Below are 23,882 nucleotides of genomic sequence, written 5' to 3' on the forward strand. Positions count from 1 at the left end.
ACTGATTTCCATCCAGGGGAACTGTAGTATAGGCATTGCACCGAGCCCCACAGGAGAGACAGAGGTAAAGGATGGGAGTCACCACCTAAGGAAGTGACAGTTAAATGAGGGAAAAAATGTAAATGCTGGAGAGGAAGGAGGCATCAGGTCCCTGGGATTCCAGGGAATTTCTCAAGGTGGGACAGTCAGTGGGAGGGGCACCAGACACAGAAATAAGAGCTGGACTAAAAGCCCAGAGATGTGACAGCTGATGGGGCACTCAGGAAATGGCAAGTCATCTGATGCTGGTGAGTCACAGTTCATGAGAGGGGTGGCTGGAAAGGTAGTTGAAGATTAGATGATAAATAGCCTGGGAACCCAGAGTAAGGAGTTTGAACTGTTAATATAAATCCTGAAGCTGTTCCGTGAGAGATAATATTTACCAGTATTTAAACAAAAAAAAGTCCCTGAGAACAAGCAAAAGATAGCATCGGGAGCAGGGAGGGCAGACTGAAGAGAAGTTTCTAGAGATCCTCCAGGTAAACAATGACGAGGACCTGAACTCTCGACTTGACAGTGGGCTTGGAGACAACAGAAGAGATGGGACAGCAGGTGGCGGGTGAGCCCAGGGAGGTGGCAGCGGTGGGATTTGAATCAAGGTCTTGGTTTGCATTTTGTACGTGTGTGTGGATTTGCATATAGTAGGTCTGTGCACGTGCACACATACACACACACACATACCCACACACTGAGGACAGAATATATGCCAGGCAGCGTACCAGATGCTAGGGACACAGATGTAGATGTGTTTGGGCATCATTGACCTCATAGCTATGGTCAGGACGTGAGCACGATGAGGAAGGTTGAACAGGCCATCACGGGTACACGTGATGGAGAAAGGCAGTCTGTGCAGAGGGACAGAGACAAGGAAAATGTCCCTGAGAAAGGAAATCTGAGAGGGATCTGGGACAGAGCTGGAGTGGAGGTGCAAAGCGGCAGGTGTGCAAGGGAAATTGTCTCAAGCATCCAGAGTGGAACATGCTCCCTGATCAACCCAGTCCCTCTTGCAGAGCAGCCCTGATCCACCACCCTCTGCCCACCTTGTGGGATTGATGGGCCTGTGCTGTCCCCGGGATGCCCTCATCCATCGCTGAGACACACCCACCAAGGATCAGGACATTCACAATGGAAAGGGCTTTAGGGAGCCCCATTTCAGCTCCTCAATTTTCCAAGAAAACAAAGAAAACCCAAGAGAGAGAGACTACTTTAAAATAACACGATTGAGGACGGGGACTCAGGGGTTCTGTTTTCCAGCCCAACGTCTTTTTTAATATGCTTCATTCATTTCTTACACCTAAGCCTCGTGTCAAAGGCTCTCTGGGTCTAAAACTTCTTGCTAAGTGTTTTATTTAGGTTACCGCAGCGTGTGCTCATTGGTAATTATTGGGTTCTGACAACTGTAGCAAAGCGAATCTCTTTTCCCCAAATGCAGGGCAAGCTTTGCAATAAGCCTATTCATCTCTTCCCTTCAGGATGTAGCATTAATTCTCTCATCAGCTCAAGTGTCATTATTCTCTTTTTCCTGGGGCGCCAATGAACTCCAGCATTGAATTGCTTCATCATTCCAGATACTAAAAGTTTAATTGCAGAAGTTTTCAGGCCAGCGCATTTCCTTAGCCTCAAGCAGGCTCTGCCAGAGGCAGGCTTCAGGGCACCGGGCAGGGCCTTCCCTCCTCGCCTCCCCCTGGAATCGTGCTGAACGGAGGCTCGGAGCAGACTCTGTGCTGGATGCCGTCTGTGCAAGCTGCCGCTTCCTCCTGACGATAATTCAGCATGGGAAACGCTATCCCCGTTTTCCAGGTGAGGCAAGGGAGACTCAGGGAGCCTCAGGGAGCCTCAGGGAGCCGGGAGCAGTGCAGACCCAGCCACGTGTGCAGTGAAGAAACGGATGAACAGGACCTCAGGCTACGTTGTCCCTTGGATTTGGTGGGGGGGTTTCTACTTCAGGTGAAATGATCATTTTATCCCATTTTAGGGGTGATAGATTTTGTGGCGACACGCTGTCCGTCAACAGGAGCGACATCTCAGCCCTGTTCCCCCACATACTCTGTAGATAATGCAAACCCCAGCTGTTAACAAGAATTTCTTTCAAGTGAGGGTTTCTTTCAAACTCTGACCTGTGGGGATTTCCTGCTCCCGAATCCAGGAGATGAAGGAAGCTGCCTGCGAGGGAAGAGGGGATCCTCCGCATCTGTGACAATGTCTGGGCTCAGGGGAGACCAGGCATCACTTAGGTTTGCGTCTGGCTGTGGCCGTGCGGTGCCTCCGACAAGCCAGCTTATGGAGGAGGGGGGAGGACACACGCCCGTGGGGTCGGGGCGGCTGAAGGAGCGTCAGCTCGCCTGTGGAGAGGAGGTGATGATAAGTGAGTCCCGCATGACGCAGCCCTCTGTGCAGGTAACAAAGACCCAACAAGACCAGAGCTGCTTTCAGAAAACATGCATCACTGGTGTGGCTATTTTGGGAGATGAAAGGGCACTTGCAAAGGAGAAACATGTGAGAAGTATTCAAGCTGAGGGAGCATGATAGAAAATGAAGATTTTCCTCGCTTGTGAACAGTCAAGAGGCGAGCACGACCGGTTGTCAGGATGCGTCTGGAGGCGCCGGCTGCCGGCTGCTGGGGTCCGCCGCCCTTCGCTTTCCGCAGCTGCAGATTGTGGTTTAGGGGTTGGAGCAGTTTAGAAGGGATTTCCCCCTTTATTTCTTTATTGTTGCTAAAGGAGACGAAGCCTCCAGTGGGATCTGGCATGGAGATTCCTCACAGCAGCCCCCAAATAGGACAAGTGTCCCCTGAGACAAGGCGTCTGCCATTACGTCGTGGCCCAGCGAGCGCGGAGACCCTCTTTCTAACAGCTCACCCGGATGAGGCAAGTTTCGGAGAAGTTTTGAGTCCTGGCTGCCCTGCTCTCTCCAGGCTTCTCACCCTCACCATCTGACTGGACATCCCCAGGCATCTGTGTCTGGTTTTCTGGCCCAAGCGGAAAAGGGGCCCCTAGCACGCCTGATGTAACCTTGTTTGCGTTTTTCGGCCATCTCTGACCCTGAACCCTCCTGACTTCTACCACCGTCATTTTTTCATTCCCTTTAATTCATGAAAACCCTACTAGGTCTCTGTGGTCCCATTTTTGTTGCACACTCTGCCCCCCACGCCCAACACACACACACACACACACACACACACACACACACATTTTCCTCCTTTTCTGATGCTCAGCCCATGGAGATACCCCTTGTGCACCCTGTGGATTTTCTTCTTGGTTAAGCCACTCTGGGTGACGTGCCTCACGTTCCACTGCCGGGGGCTCTGGTATCCTCCCTGGGGGAGCCTCCTCGGCTCCCTCCCTTCCCTTGGGGCCATCAAAATTCTTTAAAGAACCTCCACAATCACCCTGTAACTCATAAAATGCCCTGGTTGCTGTAACTTTGTCCTGCCTTGGCCTAAAAGGCATCCCTGTCTCTACTGGTCCAAAGCAGAACTCCTAGTGTCTTCTGCAGTGTCTCTGTTGACAGAGATTCTAATGCAGACTTTGAAGCAGTACCTTTCCACTCTCTGTCACGATGTATCAAGTCCCTCTTAAGGGCTAGACCCTAACAGATTCTGTAGGTATAGGGATGAGCCAATCAGATCTGTCCCATGCCCTCACTGTATTTCAAGGAAGAAGGGGGAGTGCTCATAAAAAATGAAAACAGGGCAGTGGTTGAAGCAAACCTAGTCTGAGGAATCAGGAAGGCTGAGATCTGGAGCATGATCAAGGATCTGTAGGCTAGGACCGGGGCAGAGATGCCAGGTGACAGAGACCTACACATCACGACGCGATCACTGAGAAAAGCAGGGCATTTTCAGGTGACGGAAGAGAGTGTGGCTTGGGGGCAAGTAATGATCTCCAAGGACAGTTCTTGACTGACTTTGCAGAATTATCTGGACTACTTGCCAAAACTATAAATGCCTGATTCTCACCTCTTATTCTTGAATCAGTATATGTGGAGATGGGAACTCTCATAGACTGATTGCAGAAATAGCTGTTTTACCCCCTTTCTGAGTCTGTGATCTTTGCAGTGTGATATTACAGTTTTCCCATCCACAGGTGGGCTATCTTCCTCGACTGCTTAAATCCAGGCTGGCCTTGTGACCCACGTGGGGCAACAGAATAAAGTGGAAGGGTTCTCATGCCAATTACGAGTCCAAGGCTCAAGAATGAGTGTGTCCCCTGCTCTCTCCTAGAGCCCTGACGTGGCCATATAAACATATAGCAGGAGAACATGCTAGAGCATGAGAGACAACATGGGGGAGACTGATAGCCCTCTGAGGCCATCCTCGACCAGCCCACAGCAAGCCGGCTCCTCCCCAGGTAAGCAGGCTCAGGCGAGAGCCCCAGAACTGCTAACCTGACTGACACATGGCAGCGTATGTGTGAGGGAGTCCAGAGGAGACCGGTGGATTAAGCCAATGATTATTGGAATAATGAAAACTTACTACCAGCATTTGGGGTGGTTTGTGACACAGTTAACCAAACTGACACAGGATCCAAAAATATGGGTAAGGATTGTGGGAGTGGAATAGGCAGGGATCAGATCCCATTGGGCTTTGTAGGGCAGGATGAAGATTTGGCACGTCACTCTCAGGGTTATGGGGCACTACTGAAAGGCTTGAACATGGAAGTGACATGACTAGACTTGTCCTATAGAAAGATTAACTTGGTTACTTTGTGGAGAATGAAAAGCAGGGGAAGGGAAGAGGGATGAATCAAAGTAGTTTGAATTCTACTCGTACAACTTTTGTTTTCACTTTGCTTTTTTCATTTAAATATATATGTTGAGATCCAACTACACATTAAATCCCCTGTCCTGCCCTCAAGATGACTGAGAGTGAGTTATGATGTATTTTGGCAAATACCATAGTAGGAGAAGTAGCACCTGGCCCAGCCCTCAAGGATAATGAAGGATTCAGTCCTACTGGTGATCACTGAGCGTACCATGAAGATGGGGCACATGGTTTCTTAGGATGAGGAAAAGCCTAAGGGAAATTGGGTGTTGCCAAAGTATCAAGTGTGAGGTGGGAAGGGGAAGGAAATATGATGGGGCAGGTATGCAGGGGCTAGGCCACAGAGTCTTCTTTGTACCTACTGACACTATAAACAGGCAAAAGTCCAGCTAGAGCTGAGTGACAGGGGCTCTTGATGCCTGAGATGCAATTGCACTGGTAAGCAGAAGGAGATCAGGAGAGGACCCTGTTCTGGGCCCTACAGATGATATGTCACCATGGCCATCTGACCTGACACAGCCAAGGCAGAGGTGCCTCTGACCTATGGCTGGTGGGCTGGGCAGAGAAATCACTGATAGCCAGACAGCTCCTTGCTCTTTGGATGTTGACCCAGGCTCCTACGGGAAGCCCTCAGCTGCTCCCGACTGTCTTCTGTGAACCAGCAGTCAGCGGAGGCAGAAAGAGAACATGTTTTGCTGCGGCACCTCCTCCTCCCCGGATAGTTTGGCATCCCGTGCTGTCAGTCTCCAGCTGTCTGTCTAGACGGAGCCCAGATTGGACGTGTGAAGTACTGAACACTGTGATCCAGGCCCACTCACTCACTCTTGGCCAAAGGAGAGTGAGTGCTGAGGACAGAATCCGGAATGGAGGGATTGGGTGCCTCCTTTTCTCATAAGCTCTCAGATGCTCCCCAGAAACCATGGGGGCTCTGCCCATTGCACTACCATGTTTCCAAAAACAGGCTGGATGCAGGCATGCTTGGAGGAATGTGTTTCTTCTCGTATTTCTGCCGACCATTTCTCAGCACCAGCATGAATACCATTTAATCATGTGGGCATAGATCCCCAGGAAAGCTTCGAAGCCTCTAAAAATAGTAACCATTCTCAAAGATTAAATGCCTACATGTGTAAGACCTGGACATTCATATTAACCTCTCATTAGTCTACTAATTTCACACAGCAACTCTGTGAAAGAGACATTATTAACCCTGATTCCAAGGGTTAAAGAAGAAAGTAAGACTTTAAGAAATGAAGTCACAAGTTTGGTATCACCCAGCAATAGGTGGGGTGGAGTCAGGATTTGAACCCAGAGCTGCTTAAGTCTGTACCCCACGTTCCATCTAGTAAGCTACCCTGGCTCTGCTGGCTAACCTCATCACTTGTAGATGGGGACACAAGGATGAGAGACAGAAAGTGATTTACTGGGATGCTAGGGTCTAGATTTTTCAACCAAGGCTCTGGACCCCACTGCTTTCTCCTTGGGGATACCAACCTACTCTCTTTGGTTCGTTCATCGAGCTGCTGTGGTGCTCCCCATTCGGCTCAGGAAGGCATAAGCCCCTGAAGACTCCAGATAACTGTGGACAACTGGGTCTGATCCTCTTAGGGAAGCACAGGGTGAGAGATTCTGACAGAGAGCCCTGAGAGCTGTGGGGTACCACATGAAAACTTTAGACCCCACCTCTGGACCCCTAGGGTTTACTGTGATCATTTGAGTCCTGCCTTTGCCTTCATTCTCATCCAGTACTCGGATGATCACCAGCTTGAGGTGTTAGAGAAGCAGAACGTTTGAAGGAAGTTAGCCTCTTACTCCTATCACTGAACACATACACAGCTCCTGACTTCTTGACTCAATAACAAAGAGATATTTTTCCAGGATGTCAGAATCAATGAAGGCAAGGAGCCAGGTCCTGGTTTTCCATAGATCATGAAATTTTCTTTCCTTTTTCCATAACTGTTGACCCTGTATCTTGCCATGGAAGGATTGCCTCATGCTAATTAGCTCACATCTGTCACCCTTATCTTGCCCACCTCATTGTGGTTCCACGAAACAAGTACTGTACAGTGAAGAAGATTTCTCTGTCTGTTCTTCTGAGCTCTGACCACCAGGAGACTTGATTGCCAGGATTGTAGAATCAAAACAGAATCAGCTATGGAATTTGTGGAAATGAAAATGCGAGGCCCTTCTTCAAAAAATTATTAAGAATTTCAAAACCTAACAATAGAGCATCAAACCAAGCACAGAGAGACCATCTAACACAGAACTCTAAATGAAGCTGGACCTGAATGGGACAGGAAAAGAGAGAGAAGTTAGAGTTGATAGGACTTTTTCTGAGTACTAGTATCTATCTAGGGAATAGGGTGTGACACTCACCTTGTCATTTGTGCATTAACCACTGTGTATAATACACACAGACCACTGGGGAATGTCAGATGCCAGATAAGGAAACTTTTTTTTTTTTTTTTTTTTTTTTTTATCCTAAGAGAGAATCTGGCTTAAATCCTTCATTTTATAGAGGATTCATCTTCTGAAGCCCAGAGGAGAAGAATGATTTGTCCACATTCAGCCAGGCAATTCATCTGTAGTGGAGCTGGGAGAAAGGGTCTGGGTGTCCTGATCCCCAGGCTGGTGGTCTTCTCACTAAGCCCAGCTGCTTCTCCTCTCTCCAGCTGCCTTAGATGTTTCCTGTTTGACTAACGAGACAGGGCCTTCATGCTTCTGGACAAGTGGTTTGAAGACTGAGTCAAGCTTCGGTCTCCACTTCCTGCCCAGCTTCTGGGTCCCATGAGTGGATAATACTGAGATGAATGTTATCCTCCATCACAGGATGCTTGGGTGTGGGGCTATCTCTCTCAAATGATTACCCGCGTGGTTTGTGATGAAGGAGCTTTCTCTGTGCACACTTTGTGGTCACTGAATGACTGCTTAGGGAGTTACATCCTGGTGTATTACTCAAAGACTGTTCCATAGACAAAAGTAGGGTCTGTTGGATCCCTATATATTGAAATAATACTGGCTATGGCTATATCAGTGCTTAGTAATAATAATGATACCACACAAGTACCCTCCGGGAATCAACTTTGGGAAACCATAAACCACTCTTAAATTAGATATCATCACTCTGATGCCAGAGGAAGGGTGAAACTAGAATGATTTTATTGTAATTTTTCAGAAGAGAACCCTGGCTCAGTATGACCTAATAACCTGCCCAAAGTCACATTTATATATGTGGTGGAGATTGGGAAGAAAGAGATTACATTTGATTAGTCTCTTATATATCCTAGGACAATAAAACAACTGTGAACTCAATCAATGGTATTTTTGATTTCTAAATCTTTCTCAGTCAGAACACAAAAGTAAAGACTGAAAAAAAAAATGGAATTCAAGGTCCTATGTCCCACCCTGTCTTCCTGATACCCATTCTTGAGAATTGAAGGCGGGCAAATCTCCTTGTCCACCAAGACCTTAATCTGGGTGTGTTTTAGGAAGACCCTGACTAGTAAGATGGTCTTTCTTAAAGATGGGGAGGGTCTTACATTCTGTGCTGATTGTGTTGGTGAATTATGGTTCTAATACCCAGTCATATAGAAGGTTGGTTCTCTGTGAACAATTTCACCCACAGTTTATGAACACAGGCATCACTTTTCCATTTTTTACTCTTAACTCTGTTCTTTCAAGACCCAGATTTTGTCCCAAGCTTCAGATCTGCATGGACCACTATCTGCTAGACTATTCTTGGGTGAATCCCAGGTATCAAAGTCACCATGTCCTTGAACTCCCTCCACTCCAAACATGATTTCTTTATCCAATGTCTTTACTCATATCCTTTCCTTTCTCTGAAATGATGAAAAGTCATACAATTCTGTCTGTTCTGTTGGCCTGCTTGACTCTAGTCTTTCTATTTAAATCTATCCCCTACCCTGCTGCCAGAGGGACTCTTGATTAGGACCCTCCCCAATGACTAGTTTCCTTTTTTATTTATTGCTAACAAGCACTGTTGAAGTTTATAATAACCTAGGAGATAGTTGTAACACTAATTTGCAGATTAGGAAACTGAGAAGCAGAGTTTAGCTAATTTTTCAAACTCATGCAGCAACTAAATGAGCAAGCAAGGATCTGAACCTATGAAGTCAATTTCCAGAGATCTTGCCCTTGGTTACTATGTTGTTATTATGGGCTAATTGTGTACCACCACCACCCATGCACATGTTGAAGTCCTAATCCCCTATTTGGAGATATAAGGTAATTGAGCTAAAATGGGGCCATTTGGATGGGCCCTACTCCAATCTTACTGGTGTCCTCACAGGAGGAGGAAATGTGGATTTAAAGTGTGTGCACCGAGGAAAGGCTGCATGAGGACATAGAAGTCAAGCCAAGGAGAGAGGCTCGGTAGAAACCAAATCTGTTGATACCTTGATCTCGGATCACTAGCCTCCAGAACTGGAGAAAATAGTTTGGTTGTTTGAGCCACTCAGTCTGTGGTCTTTGGTTATGGCAGCCCTGGCAAACTAATGTGGTCTTATGGCCTCTCACTGAATATGAACAGTGTAAGCTGCATCACTGTGACAAAGCCTCCAAAACATCAGATCTGCCTTATCCTGATTCATCACCCTCACAGCATGAAAAAATTACATTCCAGATATATAGAATATTCAGCTTTTATTTTTGAGCTTTTCATCATTTTATGCCCTTTATGGTCCCTTTCTGCTTGTTCAATAATTTCATCCCTTTTAATACCTGAAAATTTCCAATCACCTTTTAAAATATGACTCAAGTAGCCCGTCTTCTCTGAAGTTATATTCTGTTCATAAGTCTCTTTAGAACATCCCTTTTCTTTTCTCCCACTCACACCTTGTATATGAATTTGTTCAACACTCATCACATTCTGTTCTTCATGAGGCCATTACTGAGCACCCAGTGAGGTTCTCTTATTGTGCTCGGCCTTGGAGAGGCAGAGATGAGGTTGTGAGTACTTGCCCTCAAAGAGGTTACTCTCTAGTGTAGGAGCCTATCATACAGTTAACCATGGTGGTGTCTATTCTGGAGAAGGGTCACTCAACCCAGCCTGGGGGTCAGCTAAGACCTTTTGGAGATGCCAAGGATTTGATGCTGGGTACAAGTAGAAAGAAGCGGGCAGCCACACTGGATATTCCAGGTAGACAGGGAACATGAACAAAGCATGGAGGGACAGCAAGGTGTACAGGAAGTAACTCCCAATGGACTGCAATCTGGGAGCAGTTCACATGCTTGATTGAATGCTAAAGACTGCATAAAATATTTGTTAAATAAATGATTAGTGAATGAGCAAAAGCATGAATGAATCAATGAAACAGTGAATGAGCAAATAAGAAATCAAACAAGTCTCATACATCATTTAGAATCCTTTGGTTGTAAGAATCAGAAACCTTCTGCAGCTGACGTCAGCAAAAAGAGAGTTTATTGGAAGGTAAGGAGAAGCTCAGAGGATGGTAGGAAAATGGAAAACCAGGCTGGGCAGAGGGACAGGCAGCTCCAGATAGCCTCAGAGCCGGACCTGCTTGGCCATCTTCCCTGTGTGGCACTGCTGAAATGCATGAACCACAAATCTCTTCTGGCTTTGGTCACTCTCTCTTTAAATTCTAAGAAGGGAGATCTAGTGGGGGCTAGGTCGGGCCACGAGCTGACCTCCTGGCTAGCCTGATCTCTGTGTCTCTGATTTTATCCAGTGGTGAAGAAATATTTCCCAAGTAAAAATCAGGTTTTGCCACCAAAAATGTGCAGTCGACATCGGGAATCAAGAAAAACAAATACCCACTAGATAGGAGTTTTCAGACCTGGCTTTGTTTCATGAACCAAAACCTCTTTAGAACCTTTTTGTTGTATTCAGAGCCATGGCTTGTTGGAGCTGCTAAGAGCTTCCATCAATGAACTCAGTGTAAACTTTTGATATGAGATGCAATTATCTCAGGGATTAATGCATCCTTTTTGGGCCCTTGCTCCCATGGGGCAACATGCTTTCCATAACTCCCTCTTTAATACCAGGTCACATCCAGTACTTACTGCTGGTTGCTGATTTCCCCCATCCTACTTAAGAGCAAGTTAAGATGTTTTTATATTCCTGGGTCTGTCTCATCTGGACTAGGGTCATATTGGTTCAGGTACTTGATTAATTTTCTAGTGTTCTATAAAAGGAAATTAATATTTATTTTATATTCCCACTAGAGAACAGAGGACTTGGTTTCCTTTATTTATCCATTTAAGATAAAACAACTCTAAACCGGGAGTTCCACAAAGTCTGTTTGTTCCCAGAATGTAGCATAATTCTTGGCACATAACTCAGACTTCTGGAAAATTCAGAACCTCTTTCTGTCATTCTGACTTTTGATTCTATGGCATCACACTTTCATCACACTTCTTACCTGCACTCTGGGCTAGTATCTTGCCAGAGAGAGGTACCTTATTTAGATTCCATCTCCTTTATGAATATGCCTCCAAACAAAACTTCATTGACAAGATAGAAAAGGCATGGGGCTTATTAATTCCACCATCCATTTATTCAGCCATCATCCATCACTCAAAAGTAAACTAGTGTAAAACCATAAAAAAGCTCAAGATTTTTCCTTTTGTTTCTCAAATTGATTTGATGACATGTTTATAAATTTCCCTGAAAAAGTTCTCATCTACAAAATTCTGTGAGAAACAATTGTCTTCTTTCTTATGTAGATGGAATTTCAATATGGCTTCCTTCCTTCCTTCATTCCTTCCCCCCCTTCATCTTCCTCCCTCTCTTCCTTCTTCCCTCCCTCCCTACCCCCCTTCCTCCCTCCCTCCTTCCCCCTTCCTCCCTTCCCTTCCTTCCTTCCTGTCTTTCTGAACTTGTGTAGGTAGCTCTTTGTTAGGTCTCTGTGATGTGGCCACACTCTGACCTAATTTGTCATGGGACCACCACATGTCACCTAATAGCTCTAAAACTTGGTTTCTACATCTACAAGATGAGAACCATAAGACTACCTACCTCATTTCCCCCCCATTTCTTTGATTGTTATTATTATTTTTAATTGTGGTGAACTACACATCATAACATAATATTTATCATCGTGTCCACTCTTCCAGTGCAGGGTTCAATGGCATTCAGTGCATTTGCATTGTTGTGCAAACCTTTCCACCACCCATTCCCAGAACCCTCTTGGTCTTGTAAGATTAGAGCACTGTCCTCATTAAATAACAGCTCCCTAGTCTCCTCCCCACAACCCTTGCTCCTGGCAACCACCCTTCTACTTTCTGTCTTTGTGAATTTGACTACTCCCTGTAATTTCAATAAATGAAAATAAGTATTTTTTAAAGATTTTTTTTTAAAAATTATTTATTTGACAGAGAGATAGCATGGGTAGGCATTGTGGCAGACAGAGGGAGAGGGAGAAGCAGGCTCTCCTTTGAGTAGGGAGCCTGATGCGGGGCTTGAACTGAGGACTCTGGGATCATGACCTGAGCCGAAGGCAGCTGCTTAACCAACTGAGCCCCCCAGGTGCCCCCAAAGTATGGTTTTGACACTGAATTATTTCACTTAACATAATGTCTTCAAAGTCCATCCATGGCATAGTATATGTCAGAATTTTATTTCTTTTAAGGACAAATAATATTCCTTTGGGTATATTCATTTGTATTTAAAGTAATTCCCAAGACGAAGGATTTAGTCTTGTCTATTTGTTACTGGTTTTCTGTATCTTAAAACTTTGTGTCCCTCCCTGTCTCCCTTACTGGTGTTTCATAGTGACAACTTTCGATTCCCTTCTCTTTCCTTTTTGTGTATGCTCTACACTTTGAATGTGGTTACTATGGGAATTGCATGTAACCTCCTAAAGCTATAACAATCTATTCTAAACTTATGACAACCTAATTTCAATTGCAAAAATAACTCTACTCCTTCACAGCTCCACCCCCTTTATGGTATTTATGTCACAAATCACATCTTTGTATATTTTGTAGCCCCGGACATAGGTTTATAATTATTTTTATGGCTTTGTCTTTTAAGTCCTCAGAAAGCATACAAAGAAGAGTGATGAGTCTAAATTATAATAATACTGCTTTTTTATTTTTATCCACATGTTTACCTTTACCAGAGAGTTTTTCTCATATATTTTCATATGGCTTCATTTTTTTCCCTTTAATTTTGAAGATGAAGTAAGATGAAATATGTAGAATCACCTGGTTAATATAAAGTACAAAAGAAGTGTTTAACAAATGGTAGTACCTTCCCAGAGCATGGCTGTGGACTGAGGGATGAATCAGTTGAATGAATGATTGAACTTCCTTCTCCAAAGTGAAGCTTTGAGGCACAATCTATTTCAGTGCATAGGATTTCTTTGACCACCTCATGTGAATGTGGATGAAAAGAAATGAAAGCCAGTGACAGAACTGGTAGCCCAGGGAGGCATTTTTTTTTTTAATATTTATATTTGAGAGAGAGAGAGAGAGAGAGAGAGAGAAGGAACAGGAGAGGCAGAGGGGGTGGAGGGAAAGAGAATCTCAAGCAGATTTCCTGCTGAGCCCGGGAGTCTGACCTGGGTCTCCAAGGCCAAGGATGCATCTCTATTTTTCCTGCAAAAAGTTCTGTAACCTTGGATGCTAGGTTTCCTGCATATCATGTAGGTAGGGTCACTGGGGTGAGACTCTATTTTAGAAGATGTAACTTTAAATAGTTTTCCTTTTCCTTTCACTGCTTCAGGAAGTCCCACTCTGAGTCAATGCCAAATGGGGTTGGTTTTTAGCTCGAATTTTCCCGTAAAAGGTGGTGGAAAAGGTGATTCATAAATCCCATCCTGACCTTATTTATCTCATGCACAAGCTGCCGCAGGTGAGCCGCAGCCCTCTGAAGGACAGCGTTAGTACAGAAAAGTAAAAAGGGAAAAGCACGTCTGTGAAAGGTCTCAGGCCAAAGCATATTTCAAATTGCTTATGAACCCATGCAGGCTGTATAAACACACCAAATGGAATGATAGGGCAGGCATTTAAAAACCCATAGAGTGTATGACATTATTAATAGGCGTAATTATGCACATGACGTTGGTAGAACCAGAGAAAATGTGTGATTGCCTTTGCTGGACTCGGGCACTACTTGATTTATAAACCTTGTAGGGGACAGAAAAGGAAGACATTGTGTCTGCTACATAGAAAGAACTCAGCTTTACAGATGTGTGATTTATGTTCTTCTTAAGGAAGTCTTTCCTTTATGTCATTTTTGTTGTTGTTCAAAGACACATTATGATGCTATATGGAAGGGAATGGTGGGTCTGATGTTGGAAACCTAGATACTAATTCTAGCATTGATACACTATATAGAGCCATGGGAAAACAGGTACCCTTTCAGGCCAAACTTCCTTCAAGTGTAAAAAGGAGCCAAATATTGGTATTGGAGGGTTCTTTTTTTTTTTAAGAAATGAGGTACTGTACTTATAAATTCATTTGAAGAAATGAGATACTCTACTTACAAATACCATACAAATACCTCGAACAGTGTCATGTACACTCAAAAATTATACAGTTTCCACCAGTGTTCTGGAACAATCTTCAATCAGGAGAAATAAAGGCCATCTGTGATTCTGCCTGATTCTGGAAGATGTGGCCACCTCCCTTGTATTTTTGAGGAAATGCATTTTTAAAAAATAATTCTGAAGTAATGTTTCTATTTTTAAGCATTTATAAATTTAGAAAGAAAGTTGACTTTAATCCATTCTTCCACACACGATACTAAAATTGTGTTGTCTGCTCTGTAAGACTTTGATTATTGTACTGACAGTAGTCTCTATGAGACAATTTTTAGATGATCTTAGTAAGAGAAAGCAATCACCATTGCTGTTTACATTCTTCAGTAAATCAATTAAAACTGTTGATTACTATAATTGACTAGTCTAAACTTACTAAGGACAAACACTGAATGCAAATTCATAGAACACGTAGGTTGTGATGACTCTTTCATTAAGATTCCGGGAGCCTGTAGGTGAACTCAGTGCAAATATCCATGATCCCTCTTACCAAAAGCAGACAGGTTCTTAAGATCTACTGAGTTCATCTGAACCATTATATTCACTTTTAAACACTTTTAAATGACAAAGATAATCCCAAATTTTCTACTTCTTTAGATTATATTTGGTCTTCTTTGATTAAATGCAAATGTGCTTTCAACATTTATCTTTATCACCTGATTTTCCCCTGCAAACTCTGTGAAAAGCAAGGGTGTCAGAAAGCAAGGAGCTGAATGCAAATACGTGATAACAGCACCGTGCAGTCTGTAGTAGAACCACCTCAGCAAACAATCAGAACTAGAAAGCATGGCCCGCTCATTCACAACGTTTCCTGTAATTAATGTAGTCAATTGTTTTAGTCACTGGTTTCACAAAGCCCTGAGTATTTTCCAGAGCTCACTACCATCATGTCACTGAGAAACAGAAAGAATAAAAGTAGGTAGGAAAGGTATAATGGAAATAGGGCTAAATGAAATTTAAATTGGCTGCCTTATTCATGGGGCAAGAAAGTTCACTAAATCATTCACAATATTATCTCATATGGAGCTTCTTCAAGGTGCCTCGCCAATGGGCTTTCTCTTCATAATATTGCCGTGATGGAGGAGCCTTTACGCAGAAGAAGAAACCGAGTCCCGGGAGCCAGAAAATTTGGGTTGAAGTCCCTCAGACAGAACTTAGATGTAAATATGTTTTCTGGTTCTAGGTTCAACTTCTAACCAAGCTGCTCCAGCTGTGGACCGTGCCTCCAGCCCTCCGCTTGCCAGATGAGTAAATGGCAGTCCACGTTCTCCAGTTCAGCAAGACGCAGGGATAAAAGCCAAATGTTTAACTGAAGACCTAAGCTTGTACGTGAACCCAGAATGGATGAATACACTCAAAGAAGACAGGAAATGCTAGTTTTTGAGCATGACTCTATGCTTGACATCATGCCTTGTGCTCTGGCCATGCTGCAAGGCAGGCTGTTTCCATTTCTCAGATGAAGAATTTGAAACCCAGAAATTTTGTCTGAGTTGCCCATTATTATCTCAGACCCACCAAATGGGACAAATGGAACCCAAACACAGATGTCGGCTTCCCAAACCATCATTGTTGTCTGCAGTCTCTGGGCTCTCTCACCTCACTGGGCCCTGAGGCCCTAGCCTGGATTTGATTTCAACATTGATACTTTCACGGGCCAACACTCTCTCTCTCTCCCCCCACACACACAAGTGTGTGTGTGCGTGTGGAAATATACGAAACATTAAATATTAGCAAACTGCCCTTGGATATGATTTTTAACCTCTCTGCCATAAAGTTTCATCACTTACAAAACAGTGGTAATTATGTCGACTTTGGAACATTTTGTTGCTCAGAATAAATTAAATGTCACGTGCTTAGCGCACATCTGGAAAACAGCAAGACTCATAAATGTTTAGTTCTTTCCTTCCTTCCTGAAATCTGCAGAAGAGGGGCTGCATTTTTCTTCACAGAGTCACCTAGTGCTGAGACCTGCATGTCACAGAAAGACTGTACTGAATCATTGCAGAATGGACTTGAATTAACTGCACTTCAAGCTAATTCTGTCCTGGGTTTATTAGTTCGATTTCTTCAGTAATTCTGCCACTAACACAACTATTGTAACAATGACAGCATGCACCGTTTTTATAGTATTTGATAATCACGGTAACACTAGCAGGTGAAAAAAGTTATTATTTTTTTCCTATTTCTTAGATGATCCAGACTCTAGGAGGCTAAGTCAATTGTCTCAAGTCACGTGGCATCAGGTCAGGACCAATATCAATGTCCTTGAATCCCAAGTTTGCCTTCCCTGCTGTCATGCGACATAGGACAGCACACACCTCAAACCAAAAGGCACATGTGGCCATTTAAAAAGAAAATAAGTGAGTAAGATTTTAAGATCTTAAGATCTTGAGAAAACTATAAAGCAAGGGTCTGGATATAGGGCAGATGTTACCACCACACATGATGGGATACTATGATATCTTGAAAGCCATGGAAGGTGCATAGGTCTCAAACAGGGATTGACCACTGGCTGGGGAGAGATATCTTCAGGGCCTCTACCTTTTTCTGAGGTCAGGGAGAAGAGTTCATTATCAGTAGGAAGAGCCATTGTTATTTCTGTTCAGAATGAAACAAAAAATGATATCTGTCAAGGCCATTATTCTTTTGGACATCATTTAAGTGAACAATATAAGGATGGGTTTGTGACATTTCACTGAGAGTAAGAAATCCCAAGTCACAGAACAGAGTTTGAGAGCTATGCTGGGGGCTCAGAAGTCAGGCATAGAAAGGGAAATAAGACATGGAATTAGAAATGAAAAGGAAATCCCAACTTCCAGTTTAAGTTGTTCCCCTTCACCCTCAGAACTTAGTTTCTGCAACTGTAAATGGGTCTTGTAAAGACGAGTCAATGCATATAAAAGCACTAGAAAGTGCTTCACAAATAAAGTATCAATTTTTAAATTTTATTTGTTTAATAAGGAAAACAGATAAGCAGGTCTTGTCCATCTATTTGTGTGACAAAAATGGATCTGAACTCAGGATTCTATGTTTCAGCTCAGCATTCATTCCTAGACACAATATTGCCCCAGCAATACAACCAGCATTGCCCACTGCCCTGAGACTGGTACTGGGGTGGAAAGAAAATCAGTAAGACAGATGCCTCTTCTGTCCTGGGCAGCGCCTGGGATTCATCTCCACAACACATTGCGTGATCTCTTTTTCTGCTTTTTTGCCTGAAATTTCATAGGTTATATGTGCCTCAAAAGAAAACAATACATTATTTATATTTATCTATATATCATCAGAACACACCAGAAAGTCTGGCCTCTGTAGATGTAGAATGAATGGTCCCTACACTCCAAAGACTCCTCCACTGGTTAAAGGACAGACTCACGGGTGCTGGGAGAGAAACAAACCATATGTCAGAGAACCACAGAGGGAAAAGTTTGTCCCTGCTCTGCAGAAAAATTGGCGGTGTTAGTAGCATTAAGTGAAGACCATAGGAGCACAGAAGGGATGGAATTAGTGTCCAAGGAAGGATCATGTGGCATTGGAATGGGATTGTCCCTTAATTGGGGACAGGACACGCTGCACTTCTGCTCACATCTGCGTGCTCTGGACATCAGTCCAGGCACTGAACACAGCCTTGACCTAGGCAATTCGCATCACTGAAGGAGAGGCCACATTTTCACCTGCATCTCCCTCCTAGCTTCATTTTGTTGCCACACCCAACTCCTCTGACTTTCCAGAATATACATTTGATGTTTCACTACTTCCTACATGTTGCTTTCTCCACCTGCAGAGATACTTCTCAACAGACACCTACCCTTCGACAGCACATGGCCACCCATTCAAATTCATCCCTAAAGCTATACTCACAGGCACCTGAGTGGCTCAGGTGGTTAATTGTCCAACTCTTGATTTTGGTTCAGGTCATGATCTCAGGGTTGTGAGACGAAGCCCTGAGTCTGGTTCTGCACTCAGTGGGAAGTCTGATTGAGATTCTCTCTTTCTCTCTCTCTGCCCTTCCCCCTTCCTCCCCCAGATAAATTTTCAAGAAAAATTATGCTCAGATACCTCCTCTTTTACTGTCTCCTCCTCAATTCTTCCAGAGGTATTGCTTCTTTGACTTGAATATATATCTATTGTTCCATATGTCACACATATTCACAATTATTTCTTCAGATATCTGCTTTCCCTACTATAGCATGAAAATGGAGTCAGTGCCATCCACACAAATATTCTCACTGAGCAGAAGAGTCTGGGACCTAACATATATTTGGTCAGTGTGTGTTAATTAGGGAAATGCATAACAGAACTGATTGCTTGCTGCTTTAACGCTCACCTGCTAGTGCCTGGTATATAAGGTGTGCTGGAATGGACAATTCGTTCAAATCATAGGCTTAGTAATGAAACTAAAGCATTTATATAGTTTATTATTATTATTATTATTTCTGGAAACTTTGTGATATAATGTATTATTTGCCCCAGGGGTACAGGTCTGTGATCGTTAGGCTTACACACTTCACAGCACTCACAATAGCACATACCCTCCCCAATGTCCATAACCCAACCACCCTCTCCATACCTCCCCTCCCCCGCAGCAACCCTCAGTTTGTTTTGTGAGATTAAGACTCTCTTATGGTTTGTCTCCTTCCTGATCCCATCTTGTTTCATTTTGTCCTTCCCTACCCTCCAAACTCTCATTTTGCCTCTCAAATTCCTCACATCAGGGAGAACATGTGATAATTGTTTTTCTCCGATTGACTTATTCACTTAGCATAATACCCTCTAGTTCCATCCATGTCTTTGCAAATGGCAAGATTTCATTTTTTTGATGGCTGCATAGTATTCAATTGTATATATGTACCACTTTTTTTTTAATTTTTTATTTTTTATAAACATATATTTTTATCCCCAGGGGTACAGGTCTGTGAATCACCAGGTTTACATACTTCACAGCACTCACCAAAGCACATACCCTCCCCAATGTCCATAATCCCACCCTCTTCTCCCAAACCCCTTCCCCACAGCAACCCTCAGTTTGTTCTGTGAGATTAAGAGTCACTTATGGTTTGTCTCCCTCCCAATCCCATCTTGTTTCATTTACTCTTCTCCTACCCACTTAAGCCCCCATGTTGCATCACCACTTCCTCATATCAGGGAGATCATATGATAGTTGTCTTTCTCTGCTTGACTTATTTCACTAAGCATGATACGCTCTAGTTCCATCCATGTTGTCGCAAATGGCAAGATTTCATTTCTTTTGATGGCTGCATAGTATTCCATTGTGTATATATACCACATCTTCTTGATCCATTCATCTGTTGATGGACATCTAGGTTCTTTCCATAGTTTGGCTATTGTGGACATTGCTGCTATAAACATTCAGGTGCACGTGCCCCTTCGGATCACTACATTTGTATCTTTGAGGTAAATACCCAGTAGTGCGATTGCTGGGTTGTAGGGTAGCTCTATTTTCAACTTTTTCAGGAACCTCCATGCTGTTTTCCAGAGTGGCTGCACCAGCTTGCATTCCAACTGTGCAGGAGGGTTCCCCTTTCTCTGCATCCTCGCCAGCATCTGTCATTTCCTGACTTTCTAATTTTAGCCATTCTGACTGGTGTGAGATGGTATGTCATTGTGGTTTTTGATTTGTATTTCCCTGATGCCAAGTGACGTGGAGCACTTTTTCATGTGTCTATTGGCCTTCTGGATGTCTTCTTTGCAGAAATGTCTATTTATGTCCTCTGTCCATTTCTTGATTGGATTTATATAGGTTTTGGATGCATATTAAAAGTTTAAATTTACTTTCATTTAAATCAGCAGTCCTAGCTTGGATTTTCCAGTTCAATAACTAGAGCAATCCTTTTTACAGACAACTCAGTAGGGGATTTGGTAGTGGAGACTTTGATATTTCCCACCTGCTAATGAGTAAACAACAGCAGTCCTAGGATATCCAGGGCTATGGGCACTGAATGGTAATTCTCTGGTTGTGGCTTCTAGCAGTGTATTTATTCAGCTGTTAGTGGACCCAGCAGCTGGGAATGGGCTCCCTAGCTAGCTATAAGAAAACTACCAGGGACTCATTTATTTACTATTAAACTGTAAGCACTTGGCAGGGCATCTGGTCCCACTTTCCCAGGTTATGGTTGGGTACTCCTGAGACATGGTTGTTAGGAGAGCAGCTGGAATATTTAAAATGTCAAATAGGAAATTCAGAACTTTTTAGAATCTCAGCACAGCTTTTGTGTGAGAGGGGACACTGGGTAGAATTATAATGCATTTGAATTCTTTGAGGTTCCCTGGCTTGGACTTCACCTTGAACTTAGACCTATAAAAGTTCTGTTTGCTTTTACAAGCTAAGATTTCTTGGATTGGAGATGACAGTGGGCATCTCAAAAGGAATTTTGTGGGTGATCGATGTCTACACAATACAACCTTTGAGTACGCATGGAGACTCTCTGGAGTAGTGGGAGAAAAGACAGATCTGGAGTTGACAGGTCTAGATTTTAATCTTCATCTTGTCATCTAGTGTCATGAACTTGGGAAAATTTCTGAAATTCCATAAAATTTAAGTTTCTCTTCTGTAAAATGGAGTAATAGTATCTACATCCAGAACTGGTAAGGAGGAGTCTGAAGTTAAATAGCTTCTTGTCTGACCTATGGTAGGTGACAAGAGAAATACTTGAAAACATGCCAGAGGTTGATTGATTTTGCCTGGTGCCATAAGAATTGAATTTTTTTCTAATTATATCACCCCCACATATTTGATTAAAAGCTTGCATGTTTCTTGGACAGTTCAGCTGAGTACACAGATTGTATCCTCATTTTTTTGCACATTTTTATAGTACCTCCATGTGATGTGCAACAATGTACAGATATGGATGCACTGGGAAGGATGGACAGAAGAAAAAGACCTACCAGAAGGAAAGCCCAATAAAAGGTGGCTACATAAATTCAGGTTAGAGTTGATGGTGGTATAAACAGAGAACATAGCTGAGACTGAGAACATTTGGATGGAAAGCAGTGGCAACAGCCGTCCTTTATAAAATCTTTTCTGTGTCCTAGGAAATGTGTGTGCTAAGTGCTTTGCAGACAACCTTCATTTGACTTTGGTAACTCTCTCCTTCATCAGATAAGGAAACTGAGATAGCCTTTTCTTGCCTGAGGGCACACAGGTAATAAGAATCAGAGCTGAGATGTGAACTGAAGTATGTCTGTCTCTAAAGTCCTAGTTGTTAAGCAGAACTCAGTGTTTTGCCTGATTAGATTCTATAAGCAAAAGGGAAAGCCATAGGGGTTACCAGATGTACCCACCCATCTCCACTTAAGCTTGCTACTCCTGGTCCTTGACTGCACACCTTTCTATAGATACATTAGCCTTTGGTTATCTCCTGTGGGTTTCAAAATCCATCTGCTACCTACTCTTCATTGTCTAACAAAGCTGAGCATCTCAGCCTTGTCTTGGAAAAAGAGCCATTGAGCTTATGAGATGGGAGTTGATATAACTCAAGCCCCCTCTAATTTGCTTGGACCATGGAGGTTTGGCTGGCTAGCGGCTGCCAGGGTGCCCAGTAGAAAGTGAGAGCCAAGAGAGAGGGTAAGGTGATGTATTTCAGAGGAGATTCAGATGGGGTGGTTAGTTGACCAAAAGCTCATAGGAACAGTACAATTTATGCATTCTTGAACACAAGATCCAAAGACCCAAGCTAAGTAGATCTCTTCTACTGCTTGGATATCATTTTCCTTGTTTATAACTTGAGGGTGTAGACTAAGATCTTTAATGCCACTTCTTCTGTGACCACCTAGATTTTGCAATATGTAACGTTAACCCTGACTTATTCTGGTCTCCATTAAGTAAATGCTTCCAGACGAGAGCTCTACCACCAGTCCCAGAGATAATTGATGTGTGTCCATTCCAGAACCCTGACCCAGTGAGGCCCTCACGTTCCTTCTGAGTCATCTGACTTGATGGCTGTAAATAAATCATGAGTGTTAGTATATTTCACCACATTTGACATCTTGGAAATTTAGAAACCATGAGCCATGCTGAATGACTTCAGAGAAGATTTGATTCCTTGGGACATCCTTCTTTCCAAGTTTTAGACAATAGTGTTCCCCAAGGTCAGATATGAAAAAGTGGAGGATTTAAGAGTAAAGTTTAAATGATCTTAATGCCCTCTTAAAAGCATTGATTGTACAGAGAGTGGAGGAGGCAAAATGAGATTTGTTCGACATTTAACTATTCGCCAGTCACTTGTGCTAAAAGCTTCAGCAACTTTTCAATGAGTCTTTGGAAAATCCTAGGGAACAGATATTATTTTTATGGTATAGATGAGGAAATCAGGGACTCAGAAAGGTGGGGCCACTTTCCAAGGCCATAAATATTAAGGCAGGTGACTCAATCTTAATCTTTCTTGATTTTAAAGTTAGTATGTTCCCCAACACACCCCACAGCCTTGCAATTGGACCAGATGCAGGGATCATATCGCTTTCTAAAAATCTTCCCTGAGATCTCTGAGAGTAGGGTGCATGTACTATGGCTTGTTAGTAACAAACATGTTCTCTTCAGTGGTCCTCAGTTTTCTGGTCTGTAAAACAGGGGACAAAGGTATATTGCTGCTCTACCTATGCCCTAGAAATAATGTGGTCAAATTATGTTAATGAAAGCTCCTGAAACCCAAGGTAATCTTTGGAAGATGGGTGTTATTCAGATGGTTATTATCTCTTATCATGAGGTCCTCCATGGGCCTGGTACACAGTAGGCGATTCATAAGTCATGGTTAATTGATCATGGATGGAAAGGAGCTTATCTTCTCAAACAAAACACCAGGGGCTTTGAAATTTAAGAAGATAAAGACATAGGTCACAGATAGCTAAGTGGAAATGTTCTGAGGGAAATATAGACAGTCAAATTCTGAGCTGGAGGCTCTGCTGTCAGAACTCTTCAGTTTTGTTTTGTTTTGTTTTAGGTTTTTTTTTTTATTAAATTGATTTATTTATTTTCAGAAAAACAGTATTCATTATTTTTTCACCACACCCAGTGCTCCATGCAATCCGTGCCCTCTATTATACTCACCACCTGGCACCCCGACCTCCCACTCCCCCGCCACTTCAAACCCCTCAGATTGTTTTTCAAAGTCCATAGTCTCTCATGATTCACTTCCCCTTCCAATTTACCCCAACTCCCTTCTCCTCTCTAACACCCCTTGTCCTCCATGATATTTGTTATGCTCCACAAATAAGTGAAACCATATGATAATTGACTCTCTCTGCTTGACTTATTTCACTCAGCATAATCTCTTCCAGTCCCATCCATGTTGCTACAAAAGTTGGGTATTCATCCTTTCTGATGGAGGCATAATACTCCATAGTGTATATGGACCACATCTTCCTTATCCATTTGTCCATTGAAGGGCATCTTGGTTCTTTCCATAGTTTGGCGACCGTGGCCACAGTTTTGTGCACTAGAGAATTTTGTACTCTGTTTTCTTTAATTGCTTTATTTTTAATATTTAATGAGAAGAAACATGTCAAGCACTATGTTAGGTACCTGACACATGATATTTTACTTT

General features: G+C 43.1%; 1 long non-coding RNA gene across 1 annotated transcript; it reads left to right on the forward strand.

Moving 5' to 3' along the window:
- Positions 1–489: 489 nt before the first annotated feature.
- LOC309870993 lies at positions 490–16,196 on the forward strand. Its single transcript, XR_014314927.1, has 3 exons — positions 490–598; positions 4,262–4,388; positions 15,506–16,196. It is a non-coding gene; the product is annotated as an uncharacterized lncRNA (long non-coding RNA).
- The last annotated feature ends 7,686 nt before the right edge of the window (positions 16,197–23,882 follow it).

Source organism: Mustela nivalis (assembly GCF_964662115.1).
Source record: "Mustela nivalis genome assembly, chromosome: 8".
In the NCBI taxonomy this organism is placed as follows: domain Eukaryota; kingdom Metazoa; phylum Chordata; class Mammalia; order Carnivora; family Mustelidae; genus Mustela; species Mustela nivalis.